We start from the raw sequence: 16,223 nt of genomic DNA, 5'->3' as shown, positions 1-16,223 counted from the left end.
TACAAGATACTACGTTTACGAAGCAATAGCGTAGTTCAGAATAACAGACTGTGTCAATATGGGACAAACGACAGCAAGGCAAGTTCTTAGAAAATGATGCGTAGGTTGTAACGGATCACATGCTGAACAGGCATCAACAATACCACACTGCAAAAAAACCCAAACACCATACTGAGCTGTACAAAGGGAAATATAACTTGTAAGCCTTCAAGTTATTTATCTCCCTGCTCAGCTCAGCACAGCTGAGAAAAAGTCTCAAGAGGAGCCCTCAGCTACAGTAGTGATTCCAGTTTCATGTACTGTACTGGAAAGATGTGGATCAATTGGAAAAAAGCCAGAAGAGAGAAACCAAATCATTAGAAAACATAAGCTCTGAGGAATGACTGACTCTTCAGCCTGAAGAAAATCAAACTAGCGAGGGGAGATAAGTTTGCAAAAATCCAGAAGGCTGCTCCAAATAAAAGAATATTATGCTCTCCATGTCCACCAGGGATAGGACCAGAAATGACATAAGCGACAACCTGGAATATTTAGGCTCATATTATCAAAAGCTTTTTAACATTAAGGACAAGTGATTGTCTAAGGAAACTGGAAATATTCAAGGATAGATTAGACAAGCCTCTGTTAGGAATATTACTGTAAATATCCTGCGTGGGACAGGAGGATGGATTAAATGACATCTTGAGATCCTTTCCGGTTGTCTGACTTACAGCTCTATGTAACCTTCCCTTCCAAGTTACCCACCGTCCATTTTAGTAGCCTTCTGTATCATTTTTGAACTCCTTCGCAATTCTCCCGGGAACTCTGTGTGAACACACTTGAACCCCCCTGAGGAGCTCACTGAGGAAGACTGGAATCTTAGTTACTAGGTTAAAAAACAACCAACGAACCAAAAAAACCCGCAAACCCATGACTGTTATCTCAAAAGAGCAGTAAAAGAGGAGGTGGAAGCCACACAAGATAAAAGAAGATAGGAAAACCAAAGTCGTAAAACTAGGAGGTATAACTGGGATATATATTCTGTTAGAAAGCTGGCAGAAATCTATTTCGCAATAAAGTTACCAGACACTTGTACTGGACTACAGAAGTAAAAATAGTTCTGCCAATCAGAGTCATAGTCAACTCAGCTGAGTTGAAAGGCTAATCTATGTTTAGTCTGTGTTAAACAACTTCACTCTACACCAGCTAATTTAGCGGTGTAGTAGACTACCTTTAACGTATCACTGGGAGAAACGTTTTTCCAGGTGCCTTGAGAACAGCTGACTGTTAGAGGATAATTTTGGCATGCCTTATTTGTCAGGTTTTTTCTGGTAAGTAAAACAGGAATTATTTTGCTCATATGCACTGCTTAAGGTCTTCGTCTGTTACAAAAGTCACCTGAGCCTTGACTTTAGCAGCCGATAAGCAGGCCACGAGTACTGTTACAACAGAAACATGGAGAACAAGGCCAAAAGGGACCCCTGCCTAAAAGATCCAACTGTATCAACTTCACTTCTGAAACTTTTTCCTCATGGTCATTTAACACAAAACGTGGAAGAGCCTCTCCGTTAGTTCTTTTCTTCTGCCTTCTATGGCAAAAGATACTGGATGCAGTTCCAAGAAACAAGAAATGATCGCTTATTGCCCCTCACTTAGCACTGGACTAATTTCTACACCCAATTAGCTAGCACAGGAGTGCAAATTATGAAGAGTGGGCAGACAGAAACTAAAGACAGAAGCTGAGCAAAAGGTGATAACCAAGGAACTGGTGAACTGGGATGAAGCTCAAGATACTTAAGAGCTAGGAAAGCTCAGGTACGATCCTGCTCCAGGTCCTACTAAGAGGGCCACTGGTAACTACGAGCTGAGTTTGCTGGGTTGCAGGATACACTCCTGGGTTGATCTCCTCTCTTCGCACACAGGAAGGCGGCGGCTGAGTAGGACAAGCCAGTAATGCTGTGGTTCTTCCATGTGGTTTTATGGGGCAGTTAACTTTTACTACCTGATAATTACTGAATAAGACTTCAGACAAACTGACTCTAAGGCCCCACATAATTCTGTGGCCATGTGGAAGTCAGCTCACAAAGCTCATGCTGCAAGACTAGGGTTTCAAAGGCAAAGGCAAAGGCAGTCCATTAGGAAGGCCAAGTTCAAGAACGTGCTTTAACCATGCAGGAATACTACAGCTCGAGAAAATATCAACTCTCAAGAAAAAAAAAAAAAAAAAAGACGCTTGCAAAAAAGAAACCAAAGAATACGAAGTTGTTACTAGGTACAGACTGCAAAGACAAAAGGAACAAAAACATTTCAAAAAAATAAAATAGCCTGGAGGGCAGGTGCGCAGGGATCAAAAGACAAAGAGTTGTCAGTAAATAGAAATACAAAGAGCTTTAGAGCTGAAGTGGGAAGGTTAAGATCCAAGCGGCAGAACAGATACATACTTACAATACAACCAATAAAGCTGGACTAACATGAAGCATCAAAGAAGAGAGAAGAGACGGTCTTAGAAGAGGGGAAAAAAAGAAGAAATAATGAGCATTTACATTTTTCAAAGCAGAAGCGGCATAATCCAGGGGTACAACAGCTTCTGCTTTAAAACATTATCACAAGCAAGAAGATTGCTTGATTTTTTTTCTTCTTTATTGATGACTAGTACAGTGCTGGTTCTTCATACAGTCAGTAACATGAAATATTGGTGAGCAGAATGCATTAATAATTCTAAGATCAGCACTAGCATTCTTCTTCTATGTAGAGGCTCTGGATATTTTGAAACATAAATATTTTGGGAAGCCTCAGACTATTTCTGTAAAATCATGCCAGTTAACTAGTTTGGTCCCTGACAGAGATGTCTAGACCTCTAAGTTTTGGTCCTGCATACCTGGCTTTAACTTTGTTTAAACTTTGAAGCAAAGAAGATATCCGTCCTAAACCACGTGATCAACAGATGCCAAAATCATATAACTTCCAATCTCTCTGTTCCTTCTTTGCAATAAAAAGCAAAAGCTATGCCTGATTTACTGTGCACGCTAACGTTGGGAGAATCCAGGAACATGTGGGATCAGTTTAGGTCAGGATGCAAACCCCATAATTTAGCTGAAGAGTAGCTTCCAAACTAAGCTCGTATTTTTTCAGACTATATTTATAGCGCAGTTACTATGTGCCAGTACACCATTAAATGTCCTAAGAACTAAAACAAAGCTATTCTTTATTGGGAGGCTCTTTCCCCCTTAAGTTATTTACAATTATACTTTCTAACATAATTCTGCATGAATCGGCAACAATTACGGTACTCTCTCACCATCCCATTCTGGTGGTTGCTCAGCTGTCTAAAAACTGTTCTTGCAGTTTGTATGAGAACCCATAAGAATCTTCCGTTCTGCTCAGCCTTGCCTCTTGATTTTTCTCTAACATAGCCAGCCCGGCTAACACCACTGCTCCCTTATTAATTTGGAGCAGGAAGTAGGTTCTGCAAAAAGCAGAAGAGACTTGGAACGAAAGCTGATCTCCAGATCCACCAGGAGTGGATGAGTCTCAAGTAGGCTGACAAGAAGAGCAAGACGAAAGCTTCAAAATAAAATAAAAAAGCAAACAAGCAAGCAAGCAGCAACACCACCACCACCCAACCAAACAACAGCTCAACAAACCAGCCTTGGCACGTTACGGGGGTAGTACATTCTATTCTCCTGGCTAGAGCACAGGACAGGGAGCGAGAGGACTGACTCCGATTTCATTCTACCGCCGCTACACGTTCGTCATAGAAAGCTCTCTTTCATGGGTTATTCCACCTGTGCAATAAAGATAAAGGTGCATTTTGAAACATTCTGATATCTATACAGTGTCCTCAGCCACGTGGCAATTTTTGAAAGTCTGCTTATTTCAGATCCTACTGCATTTAAACAGCAAACTAGAGTGCTGGGCAGCAGACAAACTGGACAACCATCAGAGATCCTGAAGTTTAACATATTTATGAGAAGAACGGTGCTCTTCGATGAATGTTAAGACCTCAAAACTTCTCGTTATCAGAGAAGTTACTGTCTGTAGTGAAAGGCAGGGTGACAGGAATGCTGACTGAAAAAGCAGCCAGCTGACTCAGCACCTCTTTCGAACAACACTGGGACATGCTGAGTGCAGGAAGCAGTGGAAGAGTGATCAAAATCATGTTACAGACTAAATCAAGAGAAGCTTCTACTTTGCTTTGCACAGAATCCACAGCAGTTGCAACCTTCACAAGTTTCTTTGAAACATAAAACACGAACTGAAAATTTTTGTTTCCTTTTATCACTTGGATGTGGGCAGAAGATGTCGTCTGTGCATTGAGAGGTTTCTTAAGACGAAAATGCTGCTGAAAGGAACAAGTACACTGGGATTTACACAGACAGTATATATGCAGCGGCAGGAAACTTTGCCAGGTTGTTATAGGCATTCATGAAATAGTCCCTAATGCCTGACTGGAGAGCACGGCAGCATTCAGTGGGATGCACTGAAGGGCAGCCAACATGACAAGCATCTTGCGTGCTTCTCTGACAGTAATTAACTTTATCAAACTTTGACTAGTGATGTCAAAATGTTTTCAGCTCGTAGCCATGAAAGGGGCAGCAAACGTGAACGTTTACTACTTCATACTAGCATATGTTGGTCCTCAAGAGGCAAAATACTCATCTGTTTCCAAACTGCGTTTAAAAAAAAAAAAAAAAAAAAAAAACCACCACCACCAGCAACTTTCTTCCTGACTCTGCTTTTGTAGTGCGTGAACAGAAATCACGGCTTTACAGGACTACTTCTCTCTCTAATATTTCTCACTATATAATGGCTTCAGTTCAGAAGAGTAAGGGAAAACAGAGTTTTCAGCATGTCAAACAAAACTGAGCCTTCGAACAATGAGCTTCAAATGTGAATTTGTTGACAGGAAAAATAAAACACAAATAACTCGACACACTGATAACATTTTGGCTGAAAAGAAGCTCAGACGCTACTGGGACACAGAAAGCAAAAGGCCTGCGTTCTAAAAGCAGTTTTGCTATTGCTTCCCTGAAATCAACAGGAAAAATGACTAGATGTGAACTTCACTTTCAAAAGACTACGTCTTCAGAGCCAAAAAGAGAATTACATTTTAAACTATTCAGTGATGACAGACAAACCTGAAGTCAAACAGAAACCTCTTGCTAATACTGATTAAAAGAAGAAGGAGCAGTGTAACTTTTCCAATTAGCCCATAACAGTCTTAATAGCATTCATGACAACAGCAGGTACTTTGGTGAATGTGACTTTTCAACCTCAGCACGGAGAAAACCAACAGGAACTGTCAGTGACCCTACAGACCTTCTGGTTGCTTTAAGATAAAAAATGACCTCAAGCATTTCGCTACTGAGTTAGAATATATGAAATCATAGATACGAGCCAACAACATCATGCTGCTGGGAAAAAAAGGAAAACCGTTCTGGGAAAAATAAACAGAAGTACCATCTGTAAAACACATGGCATAATTTTTCCATTTCACTCAGTGGTGGGAAGCGCTCTGTTCAGCTGTGGGCATCGTAATTCCAGAAGGATGCGGCTAGAATGCAAAAAGAGAGAAAGAGAAAATAGAGAATAGGAACAAGGAACACAAGCGGTCTAGGAAAGATGACTTATTAGAAAAGGTTGAAGGAACTAGGGCTGCTAATTTTGGGGAGCAGAGAAGCAGCCTTCCAAGTTCTTTGCAGCAGTCTTCAAACGTGTGAAGAGTTTCTAAGAAGGAGGGAACAGTTTCCTCCACATGCCCCATCCCCTTAGAGGAAATTAAGCTCACCGAAGACCATGGAGTTACTTGAGATTGCCAGAGACTCAACTGCGGCAAGCACCCCATCCATAACTACATCAGGAATTTGTGGAATACTATTTGGCCGCTTTCTGAAAAATTCAACGTGATCTCGCTAGCTGATCCATTCTTAGTACACACGTAAACGTTTGCTCTGAAGTTCTCCTCTCTTGTCACCAAAGCTACAAAGCGCTCAGCACTTCCTTCTGGTGTCCACCTGGCCCTTGATTTCAAGCTGCTTCACTTTGATCTTCCTCCTTTCCGTTTACTGTTACTAGCTCATTAGTGGTTTGCCTGTCTTTTTCCCGAGTCTGCTCCTCAGGCTGTTGGGAAATGTACTGGGTTCCCTTTGTTGACTGAGAAACACATTGCCGTTCTTTGCCAAAAGCAGTTAAAGAAACAGGAGTGATCTGGTAGTTTTCACGAACCGATTATGTTCCACAAAAGGTATGTTGAAAATTAAACAAATTTAACAAATAAATCCGTTAAAATAATTCATGACTGAGAACTATCATTGATAGATCACCTGGTCTGGAAATGGAAGTGAAATACATTGAATATGACTGGAAAGCGTCTAGAGTTCATTTATACATGAAACAGCAAAACGCAAAATACATGACATCCAGTTTGTGTGCTAGCAGAAAACTAGCTTGGTGCAGACACTGTAGATATTATATTGCCTAGCGTCGTGTAAACAAAAGCAGAGAAACAAGGAAGGAGGCAGAGAAGAAATGAGAGAAGACAAAAATTGTAAGAGTGCATTGGTCGTTTTTCTGAAGGGCATGCCCACCCACGTGTCCAAACTAAGGACAACAGCCATAAGGCATATACCATTAAGTTCATGGCCGTGGAACAAATACAGATGTGTACCTTTGGTGTGTATCTGCTAGCTACCACAGCTGAAGCTAGATCTTGAGGGCAAGTGAGAAAAGGCTGAATGGCATTTTTGATGTAACACTAGGTTACTCACCGCGTATAGCACGTTCAGGGTTTCAGACTGACAGCAATCATAATGAATCTTTTAAAAACATTTAGTTTCATCCTCTCACAGGATAAGAATCTAAACCAAAAAACGGAGGTGTCAGATAATTATAAAAATTACACAACGATGCACTATTTACGCTCAGTGCCCTCAATTTGGGATCTTCTTCGAGAGCACTGGGTGAGCTGGAAGATGTTCCCACAGTTCCCTGCTACTTTCATTAATCCTCCAAACACTACAACGCCTTTCATACATACGGAGGTAAAGAAAAATGCAGAAAAGCTGCTAGAGTAAACAGAAAAACAAAACATGTTTGACTTACGTGAAGATCGGCTATTCAAAGAGATCCTAACGCTACAACTTAGTTACACAAGCGAGGGTTTTGCGCACATCCACAGCAGAATTAAACCAGTTTAAGCTGTTTACTGATTTTTCTTGTTACAAAGTTTGGTCTGTATTAGGTATTGCAGGGACAATTAACATTAACATCTAAGGAGAATATCTGGAATACCGGACAACAGGTGATGGCTAAAAAATTAAATAAATTCTTTTGTCTTTTACTTACTTCTGCTTAATGTTTGTGTTAAGCTCTTTTAAAAGGGTAGTCCGTTTTTCCTCAGTCAACTTCTATTTAAGCAGTACTTACATACATACATACAGTTTCATCTTTGCTTATATTAAGAATTGTTGCTGTAGTAAGATGGCTTATTAAAAATCAAATACAAACGTTCCAGAAGTATTTCCCTCTTTTCTTAAGTTCTGTTTTTATAGCGCAACACAGAGTTTTCAAGACTTCAGAAGTATAATAAAACAATTAATTTCAGATAACGTTGATGTAAATATAATCTTTTGTTTTACTCACTACTGTCACCACTAATTTATTGCCATCAAAATATTACACAAAATGAATGCTTCAGCGGCAGTAGTCCAACGTTTATAACAGAATCAATTCACTTTTAAAGAGTTGCTGGCTTGTGTTTCTTTGAAGGGCAAGTCCTTCACCAAAGCCCACCGGGTCCCATAGAAAGCTTTTGATATATGCGGATGCAATCCAGGCTTTCCAACGGATAAAAACAGTAAACAAATAAGCAAAGAGGACACGTGCTGAAATGAAAAGTAAATTCCATGAGACCTTCTTTCGTTACCAAAGTTTATTTTCGGTTGTGCCCACACTGAGGGGCTGGGAGGGCTCGCGTGCCCATGCACAGCCCTCGGCCCCCCGGCCACGTCGGCGCTGGCTGTGGAAGGGAGCTCGGGGCAGGGGCAGCGCAGGGGTCACAGCCTGCGGGAAGGGGCTGCAGGGAGCACCGTAGAGGACGCCTGCCCCCCCGGGCGGGCACATCTCATGAAACCAGCTCACTAGCATTGTCCTGCTGCTGCACTGAATGATAACGGCTGGCTAAAAGCCAAAGTCCTCCAGGTTACAAATCCACAGACTACATTTATTGAAAAAGATGCTGTAACTTCTACTAAGGAAGAGTCTGTACTGAACCAGATGGTAATGGGTCTTGGAACTAGGAAACCAACAGCTAATGCAAGGAGACAAGTCATACAACTAGTTATATCCTCCTTGGGAAATCCAGGATATAATATCTGTACTCCAAGACTACTAACAACATACAATTACTAAATCTCTGTTAATATTTTAATAATCAGCTGGAGACTAATAATAGAACTCCTTAAAACTAAAGGCAGATGAAAATTCACGCTCTTTTCCCCCTCTTTAAAAGGATAAAAGTCCTATTTAAACGGGATGTTTTAAATTTGTGTTTTAATTTTAAGGCTCTTAACATTTGTAAAACAATTTCGAATGATTTGAGGACTAAAAGTTTAAAATATTGACGGACAAACCCAGCTCCGTGAAGCCTCACGTAGGCTGCTGAGCCTACGGACTGACTGCGACTGTTCATGCAAGTCTGATGAGATCCATCAGTGAGTATCTGCAGGATCAAGCAGTTACCATACCTGTCCTTCTTAATAATAATAAAAGTCACTTGCAGAAAACATTCGTTCAGGACCAGAAATATCCCAGTTGGTCCGCTTCTAAAATCAACTCTGTTAACCTACTTCTAGAGGGCTTTTTGCCTGAGGCAGAACAAGCAAACCAAACAAAACTGCTTAACCAAGCAAAAAGTGTTCTACTGATTGGGGAGACCAGTGCAGGAAAGATCAAAAGAGAACCACCTGAGCAGTAGTTTATGCTCCCTCATGCAATAGTTGAAAAGACCTGGAGCAGCAGCCTGATGCATCCCGGTTCAGCTATTCTATTTACACCATCCTGACTCCGTAGCTGAGGGTCAGGTAATGTCTTTGCCTCACACTCACTTAAAAGTTCGATAATAATGCGTATGCCCACAAAACTTTTTATCTGTTTTGAGCAAAATCACAAATTTTCTCAACAAGAATTTCTTGGGAAAGAGAACCTATCCTCCTTTTCTTTCTCCCTCACCAAAATGTGAATTTTTCAAGAAATTTTCTGAAAAAACCTATTGAAAGAAAGGCAGAAACTAAAAGGGTTTTTTTTTTTCCTGTGTGAAAGCACAGCAGTGCTATTTTCAGAGAGATTTTTTTTGAAATTTGATTTTAAAAGTAACAGTTTTGCATTTAAATGTTACTCCGCAAAGTTTCCAAGTACCACTACTACTCACTTGATGCACCTGTAACTGTCAACTCCCATTTGAAATTTTTGGGAAACTGAAAAAGGAAATAAAGGAGAGAAACAGAACAAACAAATCTTTTCAAAATTATGTATTGATAAACCTGAAATGGAATCATTGTTCATATGAACTTTCTACGTGCAAGTATCCCAGCAACTCTGTTAGTGATAATAATATTAATTTTTTAAGAAAGTGGCTCTGTGCTGTACTTGGTAGACATGAAGCTAAGAGCGTTCTTGGATTCTATTCATAACCTTGCATTTGAATGTAATAAATTGCCTCATTGCTCTCTCCCTTCCAGATTAGTTATTCTTTGTGTTACACACAAAAAATATTTGTTTTGAAATGCTAACCTGGCAGCATTTTTCTCTATCATTAGAAGTTCATTCAAAGTTTTCCAAAAGTCTTCCATAAAGTTTAGACATTTCCCTCTAAATAAAAAATATTTACCTGAGCTAAGTTTCTTCTACGCTTTACATACAATATGCACCAATTCCAACAACATGATTTTAATAGCTTTTAAACAAAATGAGGGATTTAATTACCTAGATCCCTAATTTAAACTAGTAAAAACTGAGTTATAATCTTCTTGCACCCATACCAACAGATAAGAACTTTCCTCGTGTTTTCAATTTATATTCAAAAAATATTTGTTGATTCCTCAACTGCATCTCTCATTTCTTAAAAGAGAGGCATAAGATCTGATTTTCTGTAACTTATCCAACAGTATTTTTTTTTTTTTTTAACATAATGGACTATTCATACCAGAGTGAGTAAGACCACATTCTGAGTGATTCAGATGTTGGAAATAAATATTTCAGTTAAGCTAACATCAAGGCGAATATTTCTTTGACGTTTTTTCTTTTTAATAGAAATTCACCCAAGCAAATCCTTTATTACAGCTTCTTCAACCCCTTCAGGACAACAGAAGGAGGCTCCTTCAGGATATTTAGAATTATCCAGGTAAGTGAGCTCAGTAATCAGGCACCGATCTGGTTTCTGCCTCCATCCAGCATCCCAACAGGGAAAAAATTGTTTTTAGATTAAGAACTCCAACAGAAGGTTACTGTATCAGGTTTCTTGCAAAACTTCCTAAGGAAAATACTGCGGTCATACCATTCCCTTCCCAGATTTGGGCCCATCTCTTCTGTCTAATAGAAGAGTACCTCATTGCTGTCCTATATGATATTCTGAGGAAGCATCTCTCCAACTTTCTCGCTGGGGTTGTTTTGATCTCGTTTTTAAAGAGGAACACGCTTTGGTATAAACTGAACCTGCATGGGGCTTTGGGATTCCCACCAGGTGCCCGTGGGCCAGAAAGGGCAAGGTGGTAAGGATGCACTCGCTTCATCTCCGCACAGAACCTGTAGCCCCGCCCCCCCCTTCAAAAATAATATCTCAGACCAACAGTTTTATTCACGAGTGCTGTAGCCTGCTACATGCTGGCTCTTTTCAGACATCCTCAGCTCTCATGGGAAAGGACAGAAATTAAAGCTGGGATTCACGTTTTGCTTTTATCCTCATAAAACATGCCAGTAATTTCAGTCCTCACCACTTTGTTCAGAGTTCAGCTTATTATCTGTTTTGCATTCCTTTAAGTCTAAGGAGTTTTGACGTACTTCCAAACATGCAGAGGTGAGCTGTACCTCCGACAGAGCCTGTCCTTCCACCCACCACCACCAGCGCTGCTTTCCGTACGCACGCTTGCCTGCATGCACACGTACAGGAGCTGAGCTGCAAGCCATCAGGGCCACGCAGCAGGATGCCTCAACTGCATAACAGCATTACAACCACCCATGTGTCGTGTCTCAGAAACATTCATTAGCCTCCGCTGTGAGATCACTTCAGCTATTTTTCAGTCAGGACTTCTGCTTGAGATTAGCCAAGCAGCAGCTAGAAGTTTAACACCTGGCGTTGGGAAGCTCACCATAGCTCTGCTACACACTCAGCAGACATCATCCAGGGTAAGCCCGTGTGCCAGCTGGGGCAGCGCTTTCAGGAGAACGTACTGCTAGTCTGATTCAGGATCAAAGAAAACTGCTACAACTCCAAACATCCAAGCAAACATACGCACCCCGAAACAAAACTTCTGAGTACGTTTTGTTCTTGTTTAGGAACACCGATCATAAAACAGCCTGCTTCTCCGCATGCCCTACCTGAGCACACCCGCGGCTGCGTCCCGCTCGTGGTATGGGCTAGCAGGGCCGGCGTGGGCTCTGCCAGGGCACTCCGTCCTCCCACCAGCTCCAGTACCGGATCCCGTGCTAACCTGCCGGCTGAGGCGCAGGGGCTTCCTCCAGCCTGTCACGCTGCAGGAAGGAGTGCTGCAGGCCAACAAAGAGCAACCTAGGGGAACAGATGCAGGACTCAGGTAAGGAAGGAGTAAAAAGAATAGAGACACTCTCTCAAGTGAGTTCTCAGCAGCAGTGCTGGGCTGAGCACGGGGCTGGGGCCTGCATCCCCACCTGCTCACAGCTGGGCTTCGCTGGAGCTAACGGCAGGGAGCTTCAGCACCTGAGGTGCTTCCCTGCAAATGGCTGTTGGTGCCGCATCCGGCCCAGTCCACACAGACCAGGTCTGACCTGGCACGAGCAATCGCTCAGGAAGTGCTATATACGTGTAAATATATACACAAAGCTTGAGAAATGCCCAGTTTATGGAGTCTGCTCCTCCTTATCTCTTGCTAGTTTTTAACATCAGGCTTTTCCCAAAGTGTTCCACAAAATTTTCTCCACTCCACCTTAAATTGCTTTTCCCCCGATGATAATGCCAGCTTCAGTGGTATAAGAACAAGGTTTGTCTTAGTACTTTAAGAAATAAAACCAGCTTTGAAACAACTACACAATTACAAAATTAGGTTTCAGTGGGACTTCTAATGTGCTGTGAAGTATACTCACACTAAATTAAATCATCTTGCTGAATCAGGGCCTAAATTAAAGTGAGAGAGGTATTTCAGTATTTGGTTCAGATAATTATAAGAAAGTAATAAAATGAGGCATTAGAGCTAACGGAGGTTAAAATTCTAGTAATTAAATATTTCTTCATTTAAGTACCTGGTATAGGTACGTACTATACAGTGAAGGTAGGAATAGGGGAGCAGAACTGTTAAGTTCATCTCCTCTGCTATGAAAACAAAACGGGACAATTCTCAGGAACCCATGTTACCTCATTATGAATCATTTGGAAATATTTTCTTACGAGCTGTATTGAATGGCTTCTTGTACCGCGTTTGTTCCTTCTGTTTCTGGGTTTCATCTGAAGCCAATAAGCAGGGAGCATAAGCTATTTACTTATTTACTTTTAAGCTTAGAAAAACGGGACACGTTTTGAAGCGGCTAGTTTCTGCTTGAGAGAGGAGTGACATTTCATACTAGTTCTTACTGAAACCAGTTCGTATAACCCAGGCCTTTGCTCTCCCTACCCCCATCTCTCCACCACCCCCATCGCTTGTTCATTTAAGCAGAGTCTGGTATAATAAATGGGACTCCCCAAAGACCTAGAATGCAGTTCTACTCTATTCCATGAGGGCACCTTCACCAAGGGTTATGAAATAGGGTAGCGGAGAGTGGAACATGCTTTGCAGTATTGACTTCAATTACACTTGAATTGAAAATAAAGACCCTTGAACAGGGTTTCTTTTTTTGCATTGCTAATAAAATCTGTATTCTTGGCAGCAGCGACCCAAAGCTGGCCGACGCACTGAAAACAGAAATCCTTCCTTTCACTGGTATTGCCCCTTTCCTTCCGAGCGCTGCCAAGAATCACAAGCTGCGCTTCAAAGAGAGCGCCCATTGAGCTGGAGAGCCCCACGCCTCCTGCCTGTCCCGCACCAGGTACTGCTAGCTCTACAGCCCCAAACTTGGGCTCAGCCTGCTCACCCCTCAGCTAACAAAATTCTCATTATGAAACGGACGGAGTAGGCACGTCTGGTCCCTGCCTGCCTCTTCAACACACAAGCCCAGCAGTTACCTACCTTTTTGCTACTGAATATCTCGCTACAGCGAGTCTTAGCCAGCACTGAACAACTGATCCTTTCCTATACCTTAAACCAGTCAGGAGTAATCACCAAGCGCCCACTGTGTAGAGCACAGCCAATCTCACTTGAACAAGCTTGCAGACAGCTCTAGCTCAACCTCTCAGCACCGGCAGCTAGGGGAAACACTGGGTTTCTAACTCCAAGTGAACTGATCTCTATCTGAAACACTTCAAGGAGGAAGACTCCCCTGCTCATTTTATTTGCCTTGTACTCACAAGAGCAGAATGAAGCAGGCATACTTTCTGATTGCCCTAGTTTAGGCCTCACCTGGATAATTAACTCAAAGCATATTAATTGATCAGCCTAGGACCAGTTTCTCAGCTGGCAGGAAAAATGTATTTGAATAGAACTATCAGTAAAGGTTTGAAGGGCTGGGCGTCTGTTCTGACATGCAATTTAAGTCTTCAATAAACCTTTACAGAACTTTAGGTCAAACTGAAAAGGCGGTAAGTTCCGTGTTCTCCTGAAAAAACTCAAGTCTGTGGAGCACACTAGTTTTACTAAAGGAGACTCTGGCTCAGTAAGTTCTGAAGGTTTTTTTGTATCAGGTTTTCATGTTTTTTTGTTATGTTGTCACCTGTATCATCCACTACGTATATTTCTGCAATCCATCTTCTTACAGTGCCATCTCGTCAGAGAGCATTACTTTATTTCTAATGGGATACCAGCGAGGACCCCTGTAAGGACTGGCTTTCTAAAGCAGTCTCTAGGCTCCCATGGGACATATAAAGGAATCATAAACCATTTGAGGGAAATCCTGAATTCTGCAGTAGCAAACCCTGAAAGGAAAATGTATCTGTCACTTGAAGGGCTTCTGTAAGTTTCCGGCAACACAGCATCAGCCATCAGACTTTCTGTGAACTAATCAGGCCCCCAGATGAACCATTACCGGTGGTGCTATATTCTGACAGTCTTTCTACAAGTACCAGAGGCAATGTAAGCAAATACACTGCAGAAGCAGAGAAGCACAGGATTCTTTTAAATTAGCATCCCTTCAAGATCAAGGAGAAGAAACATTGGCACAGAGGCGCCATTGTCTATTGTACCTCACCCTTACAAAAATTTTATTGGAAAAACACAGATGTTCAAGAGAAAGTTAAAAGCAAAAAGAGACTCAAGGACTGTTTTATCTGGATTGATGTTTCTGGTATTCTGATGTCAAGGCTCTCATCAGTATCCGGAAACTTTCTGAAATTATTAGAGTGACCTCACACCTTCTGCTAGACTAGAAGTCTCCTAAGCTTAGACAAACCTCTGAAGAGCTCTACTTGCCTTTTTTCTTTTTTTCCCCCCTCCGTTTTTGCACAAGCAAAGCTTAGTAAATACTTAGCCTTCAATCACATCGAGATCCTCACATCGTGAACTCAGAATGACTGGCTTTCTTTTAATACTACTATCCTAAATGTAACTTCACAATTGCTGAAAATCTTTAGACTTCTGATGCAGAAAATTCATGTCTTGTAATTTATTCAAGTAGCAAGGGTAACAAGCACCAGAGGACGCACCTTGATCCACTTCTGGCAGAGCGTTCTCTAGGTGCAAGGGAAGGAGGGCTGGGCAGCCCGTTCGGTGTACTGCCATCAGGACAACTCGCTGTGAAATGGGGGAACTTCAGGAGATGGGATAGTCTAATGATGCACAGGGCAAAGATTTCTGGGTGCAAAACCTCAGGAACAGTGTGTCAGATGAACAAATTACTTAATCTGTTTTCTCATGTGTAGACAAAAACATTACCCCCCTACTTCTCAAGGCATGGCGGGAATATTGATTGCCTTCAATATTTAACTCATGAGTTCATAAAAGGTAATTACTGCTGTGAGTATGGACAGTACAAAGCAAAATGGCACCCTCAATTTCTGTAAAGACTCTTAAGTGTGGTTACAATAAAAATTCATTCTTCCAAAGCAGTAAGAGGAGAAACTGAGAAATTCTAATAATACTCAAGTAGCTGAATTTACAGGAACATAATTTTTCTGGAAGAAAAAGCTTTTCTAAAGAAAAAACATTGAAGTGTATTGTCATAATTTCAATTTGCTTTGGTGAGGTTTAACATTCATTACAAATATCAGCAATTACAAAGTAATTATCATTTACTGCAGTAGCCAAAACAAAGGAAAAGGAACTGAGACTTTCTTCATTTAAAAGTCTACTTACATTTCTAATGAAGATGAACTGGATTGCTGGAAGTCCAGTTTATTTTTTAATATAAAGATTAAAATAGGTGAAGAGCAGTACATGTGATGAGGGATCAACATATCTACAAGAGAATACAGTGGTTTTTAAAGACCAGTATTTTCTTCCAGATTTCCTATTTAGATAATTTTTCACAGCTAGTTTGGTTCTTAAGCCAGAATAGGCAATAGCCGTTACGTTACTGTGGAATCCAAGTTTACCATGTTTCCAAAAAAAGAACTATTTTTGCAGCCAGTAATGAATAATTTCATTGTATTTATCAATAAAAATAGCAATTTGTTAATGCCTATTTGCCTAAATACCATTAAAAATGTGGTATTTTCTTCACAACACACCAATCCAAACTTAGTGAGACACACCTTACATTTTTTCAGATCTGCTGTTGATTCTCAGACGTGAAGAGTTTCAGATTGGCAAAGCAGTGGAAAATGCTTAAGTGAGCCCACACAACCTAGAGGCATTTCTAACCATTTGCTGTAAATTATTTTTCTGCTCTAAAACACTGCTGTGTTTTGCTTTGATATCCCATCTAGTTCTCTGTAGAGGTTAGTTTAATACTTAAATTCCTTTTTGGATAGA

The sequence above is a fragment of the Struthio camelus genome, chromosome 4 (genome assembly GCF_040807025.1).
Source record: "Struthio camelus isolate bStrCam1 chromosome 4, bStrCam1.hap1, whole genome shotgun sequence".
In the NCBI taxonomy this organism is placed as follows: Eukaryota; Metazoa; Chordata; class Aves; order Struthioniformes; family Struthionidae; genus Struthio; species Struthio camelus.
Note: the sequence above shows the minus strand (reverse complement) of the source record.